Below are 15,660 nucleotides of genomic sequence, written 5' to 3'. Positions count from 1 at the left end.
CATTGCAGTCCCACTGGGTGGTTTCTAGGTTGCTAGTTAGAGATCATATGCAGGGTTTTATACCAAGAGTAAAAAGCTTCATTACTACATGGAATACTATCTGGCTCCCTGGTTGACACTGATGTGACTTTAGAATCCTAAGCCACCCCAGATGACAATACATGATGCCTATGGCTCTTGTCGGAAGAGAGCTCAGTAGTCCCTGGTAAGGATAATGAGCACCTGTAACAAGTTAACCGAATGGTGTGTGTGTGTGCGCGCGTCTGGGAGTTTTACATTCAAGGCAAATGCTGTCCCACCGATAGACATCGTAGTGAGCCGGTCTTGGATTTGTGATCCTTCTGCTTTTCGCCTTTCTAGTAGCTGGGATTACAGGCATGGTGGACCGATCCTTCCTCCCTTCCCCCCTTCTTCCCTCTCTTGTTCTCCTGCTTTCTCTGCTATAGATAAAACCTCGAGCCTCTCACACACAAGGCGAGTGTAAGCCACCAAGCCACATCTCAGCCTCAGGACAGCTAATTACTTGTTCACCTGGAGACCCGTGAGCAGGCAGGCACTCTGCTGTGTCACCGAGGGACTTAGGTTGCCCTATAATCTGCTCCAGGTTGCAGGTGGAGTCTACAAAGTTTCTACTACATTCTATTGATGAAATCTGTTTGGATGTTACAGGGCAAAGAAACATGGCTTAGATGCAGACCTAGGAAAAAGACATGGGAGCACCGGGCGGTGGTGGCGCACGCCTTTAATCCCAGCACTTGGGAGGCAGAGGCAGGCAGATTTCTGAGTTCAAGGCCAGCCTGGTCTACAAAGTGAGTTCCAGGACAGCCAAGACTACAGAGAAACCCTGTCTCAAAAAACCATAAAAAAAAAAAAAATGACATGGGACCCCTACTTGGCCTGGCGCCCCCTCTTCCTTCTTCTTCTTCTTCTTCTTCTTCTTCTTCTTCTTCTTCTTCTTCTTCTTCTTCTTCTCTCTTTCTCTCTCTCTCTCGTCTCATAGCTGAGGTTAGCCTTGATCTCACTGCCTCCACTCCTCAAATGCTGGGTATTATAGGTATATATTACAGTGCTTAACTTATTGTATAAACCTCCCATCCCCCTCCTTCCTTTTCTTTCTCCTTTCCCGTGTCTTCCTCCCATTCTAGCACACAGATGTTGAGACACGCATACTCAGCTTGTTTAGAATGTTTCCATCTGTGGTTAGTTGAGCCCGGAGATCTGGCGCCTGTGGATACTGAAGGCTGCCCATCCTGAAAGCTGCACGGAAGAATGCTTACATTCAGGCAACTCCTTGATGTTTACAGCACATTGTCATCTTCATAATCAGGTTAATTTGAGCGTCTTAGCATCCCTGGGAGGTAGACACTTTACAGATGAGAAAATCCAAGAGAGGCTGAGAGCCTGCCAAAGTCATATGGTTCTTAGCTGCCAGGTCTGCTGATTCAGCTTGGCCCCTCTGCTGAGGTCACAGCAACATCTTACCATGAAGTGCTCTTTGGATGTTCTCCAAGGTTTTGGAGAAGCTGGCAGGGACGTTTTGGGTTACAGGAACTGAGCTAGTTTCTTTGGTCCTCTATCTGGAGCTCTTATAGAATGTTCCAGAGTGGTTTTGTTCTGGGTATGCCGTTTCCCCTCGGGACAGATCTATTGACTTAGCTCTCTGAAAAGCAGCTTTGTGCTTTCAGCAACTTCTGTGATCAGAAAGGATGACAAAAGGAAACTATGCACTGTGGTTTCTCTGTCACTTTGACCCAGCTCACAGGCCAGATGGGAGAGAAGTTTCTTGGTTGCGGGCCAGCAGAAAGAGTGTGACTGACAGCCATCTTAAGAGTAGGTGAGTTAACTGTCCCGTTTCAAAACATAGCTATGGTGGTGCACACCTACAATCCCAGCACTGGGGAGATAGAGGCAGGAGGATTAGAAGACCGGCTCCATCTTCAGCTACACGGAGTTTGAGACCAGCCAGAAGAACCTGAGATCTTGTCTCAAAACAAACAAAACTGAAACAACAACAGAAAGTGGCCCCTACTTTAGTGCGTAGTATTTCTTCTGGCTCACATTGGCACCTGTACCCTTGGCCTTGAAGAATGCTCTTAATGCTTTATCTAGTTTAGAAACACAGGCAGGCTTGCTGAAGAGGGCCAGTTAATAATATTCAGGAATTTATTGGTTTTAAGGAAGTGGGTTTGTAGCTCATCAGTAAAGCTCTTGTCCCAAGCTCTGTCAACAGCACAACAGCAAAAACAAATTATTTTGCTGCCGGTCTTTTATTATTCATGACTGTGGCGTTTGGATGTCTTTGGATGTTGGAAGTCCATGTTGGGACATGAAATCATATGTTTCACCAGCTGTTTGCCTGCCAGGGGCTCCTCATCCTTGTTTGTTTACCTAAAGTGCTGTGTAGGCAAGATGATTTCCGATAATTGTAATGGCTGTGACTGTGCATATAAGGCATTTTTCTGCTGTTTACCATCGCACTTGTGTCTGTGTAGGGCGGGGTGGAGCAGTCATCAGGGGCACGTGAGAAACTGGTGGGTATTGCAATAGGAGCTGGGCAGGGCTTGGGAGGCAGAAGGTAAAGGGAATATCCTTCACACCAGTCTTTCACTTCCTGTTCCTTTCTGCTTGTCAATCACATAGGAATGCTCTCCAGAGCCCACAGCCATACAAGGAAGGGTGGCTGGGGTTGCAGGCAAGTAACTCAAAGAATGCCTCCAGTAACAGAGGCAGGGTGCTATGAGCTGGGCTGGAGTAGGTATGGAGACAGAGACAGGAGGCTAGCTGACTTGGCACAGATGCAGACTCATGGACTTAGCGTAACACTAAGTCCTTATCTAGGTGAAATGTGCACAAGTAGTCCATTTGCATGGCTTCTAGGATTTTTTAAAAAAGATTTATTCATTTATTTACAAAATTCGTGTGTGTGTGTGTGCGCGCGTGCAATGCTTGTATGGAAGGGGGCCACGGATCCCCTGGAGCTGGGCCTACAGGCAGTTATGGGCCACACAATGTGGGTGGTGGAAGCCAAACTCTGGAGGAGCAGTAGATGATTCTAACTGCTGAGACATTTCTCTAGCCCTTAGTGATTTTTTTGAATAGTCATCATCACCATTGCCATCACCACCTCCTCCTCCTTCTTCTTTCTCTTCCTCCTCCTTGTCCTCCTCCTCCTCCTCCTCTTCATCAGTAAAGCATCCCAGGCTAACCTGAAACTTACTATATATCTAAGGATGTCTCCAGCCCCTAATCATCCTGTCTCTACTTTCCAAGGCCCTGACATTACACAGGTGCATCACCACACTCAGCCTTTGCTGCTCTTAATTTCAAAATGTAAAAGCTGTGCTGTATGTATGTATGTATGTAGTACAATCTACATATTAAATAAAACTATAAAAATGATTTAATATAGTTTTAAAGGGAAGAGAAAAGGAAAAATGTTCAGGTTATAGGGCCCTTCTCCTTAGAACAAATGCATAATCCTTTTAATCCCTTCTTGTAAGATGGTGAGTGGAACAGATGTCAGCAGTGACTAGTCATGTCTGGTTCCTATTGCCCCAAAGGTCAATGACATTAAAAAGAAAGCCTGACCGTCACAATAACCAACTCAAAGGAAGGACACAAGTTGTGTTCTTTTGGTCCTTTAATTGATTGATTGGTTGGTTAATTTTATGTACATTGGTGTTTCACCTGCATGTTTGTGTGTGCTGTGCTCACGAGCCAAATCCCCAGAAACGGGGAGTTATAGACAGTCGTGAGCTGCTGTGTGGGTGCTGGGAATTGAACCTGGGACCTCTGGAAAAGCAGTCAGTGCTCCTAACTGCTGAACCATCTCTCCAGTTCCACAAAATTGTTCTTGCTACTTCAACGCACAGAAGTTGAATTCACAGATTCATTACTAACTATGATGGGGCCAAAACTAGAAAAAAGTTAGCTTTCTATCCTGTTCACTGGGGCTGAAGAGGTGCCTCAGCAGGCAAAGGTGCCAGCTGCCAACCCTGAGTGCATAGAAAGGTGGAAAGAGGGAACAGACCTCTGAAAGTTGTCCTCTGACCTTTGTGTTTGCCCTGTGACACAACTCATGTACACACACACACACACACACACACACACACACACTCACACTCACAAAACCAACTAAAATGTAATTTAAAAAAATACAAAAACAGTCGTGAAAAAGGAGGAAAAGCTATTTTCATCTTCTATCATCTATCAACTATTATCTATCTATCTATCTATCTATCTATTCATTCTAGAAATTTTTGTTTGATTGTTTGATTGTTTGTTTGTTTGTTCGTTTGTTAGAGACCTGTAGCCCAGGCTGGCCTTGAATTTATGTAGCCAAGATGACGTTAAACTTCTGACTCTCCTACCTCCACCTCCCAAGTGCTGTGACTACAGGTGTGTTTGTAAGCCTGTGACTGGGGAAGCATCTTGGTCTGAAGGAGCAAGCCTCGCGTGTCTTGAGCCACCTCTGAACTCTGGCTTCTGAGCCTTGGGCACACGTTAATCTGGCCATAAAACTTAGCCCCTTGCTTGATTTCCACACACATCTGAATCATGGCAAGCTAAGCAAACTCTGAAGTTTGTAGGCAGAAATAGCCACGCAATGGAGCATGACAATATATCCATCCATAACACAGGACACACTCTCCCTTTCCCTCTCCCTCCCTCAGAGGTTCTCATTCTGTAGCCCGGGCTGACCTTGAGCTCATAGCAATTCCCCTGCCTCAGCTTTCCAAGCATTGGAGTTGCCCCCACCACTCCCAGGTCCTGGATTTTACTGATTCCTCTGTGGTTTTGACCTTCCCACCTTCACAGACCTTTCTGTTCCACAGCCTTGTAGCCCTTTGCTCCCCTGTTTCTGTACCTTGCAGACTCCTCATTCTCTGATGGCTCAGACTAAGGACCTCATCGGCACAAGACACCCCAAGACCAAGTTCTCACCACAAAGGAGATGCATTTGCCCCAGAAGAACAGAGGGCAGGGAATAAAAGACAAAGACAGGTGGTAGAAGATGAGAGAAAAGGGGAAGGGAACAAGGAAGAGGGTAGGGGATATACCTCAGGGGACAAGGGACTGCCTCTGGATAGAAGAGACAGACTTGGCACATAGGCAAACCTCAGTTTATAAAGGTAAAAGGGGGAAATCCTGTGTTAGGAGGAGGTGTTTAATTTGTTTTATTTCAATTTTGAATATTTTATTTTTGAAATATCAAACTGCTAACTTGAACATAAAAGCAAACTTTAATATGATAAATTACATCTCTTTCCAATATTCTTTTTCTCCCCAATAATTTATTTATTCATTTTATATCCTAATTGTTCCACCACCACCCCTTCCGGGTCCCTCCTTCAAACAGTCTCTCCCCCAACCTCCCCTCCCTTTCTCCTCTGCGAGAGTGGAGGTTCCCTGGGTATCCCCCAACCCTGGCACATCTAATGCAGCCCTATTGGGGAATGAGATCCACAGGTCGGCAACAGATTTAGGGACAACCCCTGCTCCAGTTGTTGGGAGACCTGAATGAAGACTGAGCTGCACATCTGCTACATGGAGCCTCCGCCTAACTCCTGCATGCTCTCTGTTTGGTGGGTCAGTCTCTGGGAGTCCCCAAGGGTCCAGGTTAGTTGACTCTGGTGATCTTCCTGTGGAGTTCCTAACCCCTCCAGTTGCCTCAATCCTTCCCCCAACTCTTCCATAAGACTCCCGGAGCTCTGTCCAATGTTTGCCTGTGGGTCTCTGCATCTGTTTCAAGTCAGCAGCTACTGGGTGGAATCTCTCAGAAGACAACCATGCTAGGCTCCTGTCTTCAAGTATAACAGAGTGTCATTAATAGTGTCAGGGATTGGTGCTTGCCCATCAAGTCTCAAGTTGCAGGTGTGCTCCACCACTCCCGGTACTGGATTTTACTAAGCCCTTATAGCTCTTCCCTGGGTCTTAAGTTGGGCCAGTTATTGGTTGGCCATTTCCTCAGTCTCTGTTCCATCCTTGTCCCTGCATCTCTTTCTTTCTTTCTTTCTTTCTTTCTTTCTTTCTTTCTTTCTTTCTTCCTTCCTTCCTTCCTTCCTTCCTTCCTTCCTTCCTTCCTTCCTTTCTTTCTTTCTTTCTTTCTTTCTTTCTTTCTTTCTTTCTTTCGAATGCTTCACAAATTTGTGTGTCATCCTTGCGCAGGGGCCATGCTAATCTTCTCTGTATCGTTCCAATTTTAGTATATGTGCTGCCGAAGCGAGCACGTCCCTGCATTTCTTGTTGACAGGACAAATTTGGGGTTGAAAGTTTTGTAGGTGGGTTGGTGTCTTTATCCTAGGGCCCTGCCTGACTATAGGAAGTAGCCATTTCAAGTTCTAAATCCCCACTGCTAGGAGTCTCAGCTAAAGTCACCCCCATAGACTCTTGGGACCCTCGCCATCCCAGGTCTCTGGCACATCCCAGAGATGCTCTCCCCACCTACCCTCATTAGCCACTAATTTCCACTCATTCTCCCAGCTCTCTGGACCACTCTCCTGTCTGTCCTCACACCTGATCCTGAAACCCCCATTCCCTTCCACATCCCCTCTCCTACTTCCCCTTTTGCCACGTCCCTCCCTCCATCTGCCTTATGTGAGTATTTTACTCCCCCTTCTAAGTGAGATTCAAGCATCCTTAGCTTCTTTAGGTCTGTGGAGTGTACCTTGGGTATCCTGTATTTAGTGGCTAATATCCACTTACAAGTGAGTACATACCATGCAAGTCCTTTTGTATCTGGGTTACCACACTCAGGATGATATTTTCTAGTTCCAACCATTTGCCTGCCAAATTCATGATGTCCTTATCCTTAATAGCTGAGTAGTAGTCCATTGTGTAAATAAATCCCATTTTCTGTCTCCATTCTTCGGTTGAGGGGCATCTGGATTGTTTCCAGATCCTGGCTATCAAGAACAAAGCTGCTACAAACACAGTGTAGCACATGTCCTTGTGGGACGGTGGAGCATCTTTTGGGTATAAGCCCAGGAGCGGTATAGCTGGGTCTTCAGGTACAAGGATTCCCAATCTTCTGAGAACCTACCAGATTCATTTCCAGGGTGATTTTACAAGTTTGCACTCCCACCAGCAATGGAGGAGTGTTCCCCTTGCTCCACATCCTTGCCAGCATGTGCTGTCACTTGAGTTTTTGATCTTATCCATTCTGATGGGTATAAAATGGAATCTCAGGGTCATTTTTATTTGCATTTCCCTGATGACTACAGATGTTGAACATTTCTTTATGTGCTTCTTGGCCATTCGAGATTCCTCTGTTGAGAGTTCTCTGTTTAGCTCTGTAACCCGTGTTTTAATTGTATTTTTTTTTTTTTTGGTTTGTTGGTGTCTAATTTCTTGAGTTCTTTATATATTTTAGATATTAGCTCTCTGTTGGATGTAGGGTCAGTGGAGATCTTTTCCCAATCTGTAGGATGCAGTTTTGCTCTATTGACGGTGTCCTTTGCCTTATAGAAGCTTTATCAAGGTCGGGTGTGGTGGCGCACACCTTTAATCCCAACACTTGGGAGGCAGAGGCAGGTGAATTTCTGAGTTCGAAGCCAGCCTGGTCTACAGAGTGAGTTCCAGTGTAGCCAAGGCTACACAGAGAAACCCTGTCTCAAAAAACAAAAAACAAAAAAAAAAAAAAAAAAAAAAGAAAAGAGAAAGAAAGAAAGAAAGAAAGAAAGAAAGAAAGAAAGAAAGAAAGAAAGAAAAGCTTCATCGGTTTCATGGGGTTTCATTATCAATTGCTGATCTTAGAGGAGGTGTTTAATTTTCACTGGACGTGTTCAATTGGGTAGCCACAGGGGCTTGTGATTGTTGGACTTCAATACTTTGATAGCTGGACCTTGGTGGTCACCCTCAGGAGGAAGGAGTAGCCAAATAAGGAAATGGACCTTGGTGGCTAGCTTTAGGGATATAATCTAAGGGGTTTTATCAAGGAACAGGGAATATGGCAAGGCCTGCCAGAGCCATGTTTGCCATGCTCTGGCCTACTAGAGTCTCTTCACAGACCTTTTGGACTTTGAACCCACAAAGGCTCATCTACCCCAACCTGCTATGTCTGGTTAAAGAGAGTTCCCTTATATTAGAGTTCTGGGCTAAGTAGGCCTCCGTCTTCACTTACGTGGTTCAACTAAGGAGGTTAGGCAGGGTAGGATGCTGTGGGGTTGGCTGTGCAGGAGATCTGAGCTGTGTCCCCTCTCAGCCAGCCTAGATGTGCCACCAGAAAACACCCAGCAGCTGCTGAGAGACAGGCAGGGTGGTCCAGCTCCCTGAGAAGGCAGTATCTGAAGGAAGTATCTACCTGGAGAGCACACTTGTCCCAAAGGAGGGCATCCTCCTCGAACTGGAATTACAAAAGCTTGTGAGTATCTGGCATGGTTGCTAGGGACTGATTTCAGGCCCTCTGTAAGAGCAGGACATGCTTTTGCCCGCTGAGCTACCTCCCTAGCCTTCTTTCTTTCTTTCTTTTTCTTTCTTTCTTTCTTTTTTTTTTTATACAATCTGATCAAGACAACTTGAACGGTTGCCAGCAAGGCTAAAGCTGACATTCCAGGAATACAACCTACTACAGGGCTGACAGGAGTGGACAATAAGTGTTCATCTCCTCCCTTCATCCCTTAGTCATGCACCAGTGAACCAGGCATTAGGTGAACTCGTGGTCCAGGCTAGCCTAGGCCTCAGCAATGGCTACAGTACAGTATGCGCAGAGTGAGCTGCACCTTGGCTTGGTCTCTACCAGGTACCACAGTGGGAAGCTGGTGATTAGCACCCTCCTTGAAGGTAGCAGGACAGCAGTCCACAAACCAATTCTGTGCTTGGAGCGGATAGTAGCAACAGCAGCAAGCACATCTTTGGGAATCCTGTCCATAAGGTACACAGGACAGTAAGCCCTGTATCTACCATGGTAGGGGTGGGATTTTACCATCAGGTTGCCCAGCTCAAAGGAGGTATTGGTACCTCTGTTACAGAAAGCTGCCCATGAGAGGCTAACGTGATACTTTTGTTTTTTCCTGAGAATATCTCTTGGCTTCAAAGAGACTGAATTCTGGGGCCAAGTGAATAATATGCCTTAGGATCCTTTACAAGTATGTAGTTAATGCGATATCCCACTGTGTCCTACAATGAAGCCAGCCTTATGCCTTGGATTCCCTGAGTATGCAGCTTTACAACCTAAGCTAAATGCATAGCTTTAAACTATGTACTCTTCTAGCCCCTGACCCAGAATAACACATGTGTTTCTTGTAATCATTTGCTAAAACCATTCAAGAGCTAAAAACAACATTAAAAAACCAAGTAACCCATAATTTTTTTTAATGGTTGATAACACCTGTTTGTAGTTTTGAGTGCTATTCTGGGTCAGTTGGAGTCATTAGGATAACTTTTTCCCTTGTAAAACTTTGTTGAACCTTTCTATATTCCTCATTGCCTTCCCATATCCCTTTAATGTGCTGTTCAGTAAATACATACATAGCAAAGCCCTTTGTTAGAGGCAGACATAACACAACAGGCAACTGGGACACACACAATGGGCTGACTCCAGGCAGACCAGTAATCACAGACTGTAGACAGATGGAAGACACAGGGAGGAATGGGGAGCTCTAATTCAGGTTCTTTCTTGATCAAACCACCCCTCATTGGTATAGTTTGACCAGGAGGTGTTGGTGTTCCCTCTGAGGTCTCTTTGATGCTTAGATAGACTTTCTCAGCAGAGATGGCAGGGGTCTATGTGTCTACATGGAGGTATATGTTAGGGTAGGATTTCAGGTTGGCATGGAATCTGCCAGATTGACACTCAAGCCTCCATAAAATCTGGTGTGAGTGGTGGTGGGAGATGTGTTCTTGCTAACACGCAAGTTGAGGTTAGTACATTTGGTATCCAGGTTCCTTGTCTACCACAAAGACACAATCTAAGCACTCTGAGGGTGTGAGTGATGAGGATAGACTTAGCAATACCTGTGGAAACCTGGAGATAGCAAGTGGAGAACCCCAGCTTGGCTTCTTGCTGTAACCACAGAGATTACTCCACTAGCAGACAGATGAACCAGGGTCAGTTTCCCCACAAAGCTGTGGCAAATCAAGGAGCCCTGGAGCCCCGTGCATTGGTCAGACGGCTTGAATTCAGTCTGAGATGAGGTTAGCAGCCTTCTTGCTGATGGTGTATCCCCCCACCCCATTCCCCTAGGAATAGCTGCTGGCAGCATCCTTGCTCTGGTGAGCTACCTGGGGTGGAAGAGCTAATGGGGATATCAGTGTGAATGTCACCACTGCTGTTAGTGCATGTTTGCCAGCACCTGTCTCATTAAGCATGCTACACAGAGAGTCATGTCTGTGGTGGTGTTGTCACTTGGCATTTGGGGTGCCACTGGGGTGGATGCCATGTTCTATGTGGTAAAGCTCGCAGCAGGTGTTGCCAGTCTGGACACTAGCCTAGGGCTGGGGGAACAGCTCACACCAGCTGTGATGTTTGTCTTGTTGCCTCTGGCCCGTGACACAGCAGAGGATGATCTCTATCGGGTGAACGCCACTTGTCACAGTCACTTGGGTGTGCCTCGAGGAAGGCAGCCTGGGGCAGGGGGATCAGAGCCACCATTCTTAGTCAGGCATGTGGGATCCACTCTGTTTTTATTCTGTTCATGTCATGTGATATAAAAATATTGAATTATGTGTGTATGTTTGTGTGTGTGTATGCATGTGTGTGTATGCATGTATGTGTGTATGGTATATGTAGCATGTAGTATGTATGTGTGAGTGTGTATGCACATGCCATGTTACACATGTGTAGCTTAGAGAACAATTTTTGGAAATTGGTTTTCTCCTTCCACTATGTGGGTCCCAGGAATTAAGCTCAGACCCTTCTTTAGGCTTGGCAGCAAGTGCCTTTACCCACTGAACTATCTCTCTAGCCTCTACGTAAAATTTTAAACCTAATCCTTCTGAACTCTCCCATGTGGGTTGAGTCTGATTGATTCTGGAGAATGTTATAGCACTCATGTTATTGGGACCCAGTTTTTGGATTTTTGAAAACTATCTAGAGTGGGTGCACCAAGTCTCCACATGAGAAGTGGGTTTGAACGCCATAATTCACTCATTTGCCTTTCTCGCAGTCACTTAGCCAATAGCTGCTTAGTGCTGTTGTGAGCCAGCTATTGGAAGGGTCTCAGAAAGCCCTTGGAAAGCAATGAAACAGCATCCAGCCAGGCCATGGACCACAAGTGAGGCTGAGAAAGAGCTGAGGTCTGGGTGTTCCTGGGATAGCACAGCTAGAACACCTTAGCTGTACATCTTTGGTCTTTGGCCTGGATGGGTGCTTTTGTTGTTGTTTGTTTTGTTTTGTTTTGTTTTGTTTTGTTTTGTTTGAGACAGGGTCTTTCTATGTCGTCCTAGCTCTCCTGAAACTCACTGTATAAACCTCCCTGGTGCTGGGGTTAAAGGCATGGGAAGATGAGGCTATTCATGACTTGAGTACATCTGGACCTCTTTGGCCTTAGCAAGAAAATACCTTCCCTGGGGACATCCCCCAATGGTTGATTCAGGATTGTCTGGGTCCCAGGGTATTTTCATTTAGACAGTCACTTTACGGGAATTTAAAAAAAAAAAATCTTTAAAGGCTTTAAATGGGAGCTGGCAGGATGGCTCAGTAGGTAGACGTATTTGCCATCAAGCTTGATAACCTGAGTTTTGATTCCCCTGGCACCCAGCCACCCCTGCCTAATAATACATACATACACATATACAATAAAGATCTCAGTTAGCTTTATCATTTCATCCTAGCACTGAGCAACATGTCACTGACTGTTTGTTACAGGAAGCCAGGCAGAGGAGGTCAGTTTCAAAAAAAAAGGACTTGAAGAAGCCAGGGACAAAACACAATGTGGCTTTCCTCGCACAACTGGGTCCAGAGATTGAACAATGCGTGAGCTGTTTGGTTGGCAAGCGTGACTCCAGGTGACTACCTTCCTGGTTTAATGATTAAGGCAGTGGGAAGTGACTACACTGAACTGGTAGAGAGAACCGCCCTTCGTTTTTCTCCTAGTTTGGAGCTGGTGTTGTTTCTTAGTTTGGAGTTGTGGAACTTCATCATGGATGACTCTGTTTAGGTTGTTAGTACAGAAGATAAGCCCCAAACTGTAGACGCTTTCTGGCTTATTTAGCTCAAGGTGCCACTTTCTTCCTTTTGTGTCCCTTCCTTTTGTCTTTCTGTTCTTCTTTCCTTCTCCTTTGACAGTGTCTCCTCTAGCTCCGGCTGGTCTTGATTTAGAGCAGAGGAGGACCTTGAACTTTGATCCTGGTGGCTCTACCTTCCAAGTGCTGCCATTACAGACATGTGAAGCCACACCTGGTTATGCAGTGCAAGGGATCGAATCCAGGGTCTCATGCAGACTAGGTAAGCCTGCTACCAACACCCCCAGTGTCTGCTTTAGGAGACAGGTCTCCTGTAGAACAGGATATGCACTTACATGGTACTACATACATGTGAAGATCAGAGGACAACCTTGTGGACTTGATTCTCTTTACTCTTGACTTTACTGGCATTTAGGGATTGAACTCAAGTTGCCAGATTTGCATGGCAAACTCCTTTATCTGCTGGGACATTTCTTATAGACGCCAGGACCATACTGCCCACAATGGGCAAATGTTCTACAGGTTTGCCTGCAGACCCGTCTTTTTTTTTTTTTTTTTTTTTTTTTTTTGACAACATTTAATTGGGGCTAGCTTACAGGTTCAGAGGTTCAGTCCATTACCATCGAGGGGGGGATATGGCAGCATCCAGGCAGGCATGGCGCAGGAGGAGCTGAGAGTTCTATGTCTTCATCCGAAGGCTGCTAGCAGAACACTGCCTTCCAGGCAGCTAGGATGAGTCTATTAAAGTCCACGCCCACAGTGACACACTTACTCTAACAGGGCCATACCTTCTAATATTGCTACTCCCTGGACCAAGCCTATAAAACCCATCACAGATGTCTAGATGTGGCTCTGTCCCTCTCCCCACTATTTAATAATTGCATTAATATTTCTTTCATATGTATGTATTTTAGAAGCTTCTACTATATCAGTTTTCCATAAAAGCCCACAAATGGCCCTTAGTTTTAGGTGCTCCTCCCAGTGTCCCAGACGACTAAAGATACTGAACATTTCTTTAGTATTTCCCAGCCATTTTTGTTTCAACTTTTTTTTTCCGAGTTACAAGCTTTATTGACAAGCTATAAACACCACAAGTAGAACCCTCCCACTCAGCTAGACAGTCGCCACAGCCGTCTCGGCGGCCACACCCTTCCACGTCCCTTTTACATCTGCAAAACCCGCTTTTGTCAGTGTATACGCTATACTCTGTGCTTATCTGCAAACCCAAATCTTCCCACCCCTACTGTCCCCGTGTCTCGTTTTAAGACCTGCTCGTTTATTTGAGGTAATTGTAATCTTGTCCCTTATCTGTCCCAGCAACCAAACTCTGCTCCTTCCAAGTCAGCACCAAAGGATCAGGTCACGTCCAGATGGATGACAAGGATGGGATTTATAGCCGCAGATGCGTTTGCAGAAGACACGCAGAGGGTGGAAAGAGGTACTGGCGTGAGTGAAGTTTCCTGCAGAGATCCCAGCCGGACCCGCCGCAGCTGACAGCAAGCGCAGCGGCTCTTGTTTCAACTTTTGAGAATTACCAATTTAGATCTCTACCTCATTTTTTTTTTTGAAGAACATGATTTTAATATTTTCAACTGTTAATATTCAAAAAACAGAATAATTATTTTAAGATATATTTCATTGTTATGTTTCCCTTTTCATTTCTGATTTTATTAATTTGGATAGTGTCTCTGTGCCCTCTGGTTAGTCTGGCTAAGGGTTTATCTATCTTGTTGATTTTCTCAAAGAACCAGCTCCTGGCTTTATTGATTCTGTGTATAGTTCTTTTTGTTTCCACTTGGTTGATTTCAGCCCTGACTTTGATTATTTCCTGCAGTCTACTCCTCTTGGCTGTATTTGCTTCTTTTTGTTCTAGAGCTTTCAGGTGTGCTATCAAGCTGCTAGTGTAAGCTCTCTTCAGTTTCTTTTTGGAGGCACTCAGAGCTATGAGTTTTCCTCTTAGAAATGCTTTCATCGTGTCCCATAAGTTTTGGTATGATGTGTCTTCATTTTCATTAAATTCTAAAATTTCTTTCTTTCTTGATCCAGTTATCATTGAGGAGACCGTTGTTCAGCTTCCATGTGTGTGTGGCCTCTGCCTCCCGAGTGCTGGGATAAAAGGTGTGTGCCACCACGCCCAGTGTTTTCCAACCTTTTACTCTGAGGTAGTGTCTGTCTTTGTCACTGAGGTATGTATCCTGTATGCTGCAAAATGCTGGGCCCTGTTTATGTATCCAGTCTGTTAGTCTATGTCTTTTGGGGGAAATTGAGTTCATTGATGTTAAGAGATATTAAGGAAAATAATTGTTACTTCCTATTATTTTTGTTGTTAGAGGTGGAATTATGCTTGTGTGGCTATCTTACTTTTTGTTCAAAGATTGCTTTCTTGCTTTTTCTAGAGTATAGTTTCCCTCCTTGTGTTGGTATTTTCCCTCTATTATCCTTCGTAATTCTGGATTTGTGGAAAGATATAGTGTACATTTGGTTTTGTCATGGAATATCTTGTTTTCTCCATCTATGGTAATTGAGAGTTTTGCTGGGTATAGTAGCCTGGGCTAGCATTTGTGTTCTCTTACGGTCTATATGACATCTGCCCAGGATCTTCTAGCTTTCATAGTCTCTGGTAAGAAGTCTGGTCAAATTCTGATAGGTCTACTTTTATATGTTACTTGACCCTTTTCCCTTACTGCTTTTAATATTCTTTCTTTGTTTAGTAAATTTGGTGTTTTGATTATTATGTGACAGGAGAAATTTCTTTTCTGGTCCAGTCTATTTGGAGTTCTGTAGGTTTCTTTTATGTTTGTGGGCATCTCTTTCTTTAGGTTAGGGAAGCTTTCTTCTATAATTTTGTTGAAGATATTTACTGGTCCTTTAAGTTGGGAATCTTTGCTCACTTCTATACCTATTATCTTTAGGTTTCATCTTATCATTGCATCCTGGATTCCCTGGATGTTTTGGGTTAGGAGCTTTTTGCTTTTTGCATTTTCTTTGACTGTTGTTTCAATGTTTTTTATGGTATCTTCTGCACCTGAGATTCTCTCTTCTATCTCTTGCATTCTGTTGGTGATGCTTGCATCTATGACTCCTGATCTCTTTCCTAGATTTTCTAACTCTAGGGTTGTCTCCCTTTGTGATTTCTTTATTGTTTCTATTTCCATTTTTAGATCTTGGATGGTTTTGTTCATTTCCTTCGCATGTTTGACTGTGTTTTCCTCTAATTCTTTAAGGGATTTTTGTGTTTCCTCTTTAAGGACTTCTAGCTGTTTACCTGTATTCTCCTATATTTCTTTAAGGGAGTTATTTATGTCCTTCTTAATATCTTCTATCATCATCATGAGAAGTGATTTTAGATCCAAATCTTGCTTTTCCAGTGTGATGGTGTGGCCAGGACTTGCTATGGTGGGAGAATTGGGTTCTGATGATGTCAAGTAACCCTGGTTTCTGTTGCTTATGTTCTTATGCTTGCCTCCTGCTATCTGATTATCTCTAGTGCTACCTGCCCTCGCTATATCTGACTGGAGCCTGTCCTTCCTGTGATCC

The 15,660-nt window shown here is 44.6% G+C and overlaps 1 long non-coding RNA gene, 1 other non-coding gene and 1 pseudogene across 3 annotated transcripts; 1 reads left to right on the top strand and 2 right to left on the bottom strand.

The window, feature by feature from the left end:
• The first annotated feature begins 1,578 nt into the window (after nt 1-1,578).
• Nucleotides 1,579-13,707, top strand: Gm36025. Of its 2 annotated transcripts, XR_383491.3 has the most exons (4): nt 1,579-1,834; nt 11,807-11,946; nt 12,227-12,385; nt 13,441-13,707. It is a non-coding gene; the product is annotated as a predicted gene, 36025 (long non-coding RNA). The 2 variants fall into 2 exon arrangements; XR_874691.2 differs by having other exon boundaries at nt 11,807-12,385.
• Nucleotides 6,124-6,230, bottom strand: Gm23629. Its single transcript, XR_003951324.1, has one exon. It is a non-coding gene; the product is annotated as a U6 spliceosomal RNA (small nuclear RNA).
• Nucleotides 8,651-10,428, bottom strand: Gm17941 (predicted gene, 17941; annotated as a pseudogene).
• Nucleotides 13,708-15,660: the final 1,953 nt, after the last annotated feature.

The sequence above is a fragment of the Mus musculus genome, chromosome 14 (genome assembly GCF_000001635.26).
Source record: "Mus musculus strain C57BL/6J chromosome 14, GRCm38.p6 C57BL/6J".
In the NCBI taxonomy this organism is placed as follows: Eukaryota; Metazoa; Chordata; class Mammalia; order Rodentia; family Muridae; genus Mus; species Mus musculus.
The sequence above is the reverse complement of the archived record's forward strand: the minus strand, read 5'-3'. Positions and strand labels throughout refer to the sequence as shown.